Here is a 697-nt window from a genome sequence, read left to right as displayed (position 1 = left end):
CTATACATATATATATATATAAACAATATATGAGTATATGCATATATATGTACATGTATGTATATACGTTCATCTACATGTACATATAGATACATAACTGGGTACATGACGTGTACCCAAAAATCGTTAAACACAATGAGAAATGAAAACATAAAGACGAAGACAGAAAACAAACTTTTTTTCGAACAACGAAAAAAAACAAAAAACAAACAGAGAAACGAGACATGCAACATAAAGAATATTTCCCTTCTTCAGTTGTCCCTGTTCCATCTACTCCGCGTAGGGCATATGGCGTTGTAATTATTGTCTTTCAGTAACAACTTTTGCTGTGTGAATTGGTGCATTATCACCCTGAACGATTGCGTTTCCCTCCTGAAACAGTTGCGCAACCATAGAATGAATTTAATTAGATAAAATGCTTAAGTGATCTTGACTATTAATTCTGCCATGAAGGGAAACTATTGGGCCGGCGGATTTCCAATATATAGCCCCCCCAGTTCATCACAGATCCTCCTCCATGTTTAACAGTTGGGAGAAGACACTCTGGGTCAAATGCTTCTTTTGGCTGTCTCCACACGTATATTCGGCCGGTGGTCGGAAATAAGGTAAAGGATAACTCGTCCGAGAAAATAACATTCTTTTACTGCTCTAGGGACCAATTCTGTAGGTTGACAAACAACCGCACTAATTTTATTCA

Source organism: Octopus bimaculoides, chromosome 5 (assembly GCF_001194135.2).
Source record: "Octopus bimaculoides isolate UCB-OBI-ISO-001 chromosome 5, ASM119413v2, whole genome shotgun sequence".
In the NCBI taxonomy this organism is placed as follows: domain Eukaryota; kingdom Metazoa; phylum Mollusca; class Cephalopoda; order Octopoda; family Octopodidae; genus Octopus; species Octopus bimaculoides.
This window is presented reverse-complemented; position numbering follows the sequence as displayed.